Source organism: Propithecus coquereli, unplaced genomic scaffold (assembly GCF_000956105.1).
Source record: "Propithecus coquereli isolate 6110/MARCELLA unplaced genomic scaffold, Pcoq_1.0 Scaffold276, whole genome shotgun sequence".
Classification (NCBI taxonomy): Eukaryota; Metazoa; Chordata; class Mammalia; order Primates; family Indriidae; genus Propithecus; species Propithecus coquereli.
Window position 1 is genome coordinate 285,068 of NW_012148352.1, and position 512 is coordinate 285,579.

Consider the following 512-nt stretch of genomic DNA (forward strand, 5'->3'; position numbering starts at 1 on the left):
TTTTCTCTATTCATTATTTTTATGTTTTTAGATATTGGTTCTCCTATGATATTACTTATGAAGAATGCATGGTAATTTGCTTTCTAGTTACACATGAGCAAACTGCAAGACCTGAATATTGTGCTGCTAACTAAAGTAATCTAGCTTGCTCCTGTTAAGCATAAACAAGGCAGCCCCAGCTAATTGGGCAATTAAAATTAAGGAAGATTCAGCATAAAGAGATTCTCCACATTCAACTCAAATCAGCATAAAATATTGTTAATTCAACGTTACAATGAACTTATATCTTATACTAGGCTTTGTATTGATCCTTGGTGGATTTAAGGCTAATTTTTCTTTTTATCTTGCTAAAAATGAAGCAACATTAAATATTAAGTTTTGGTTGCTTTTTCTACAACTAAAATTTCTAACTTTAGCAAGTTTTGGGAACAGGTGTATAGAAAATGTAAAAATCCCAAAACAGATTCTAGCCAGTGATGGAAATGAATCTATCTTCATGAAGATAGTATAAA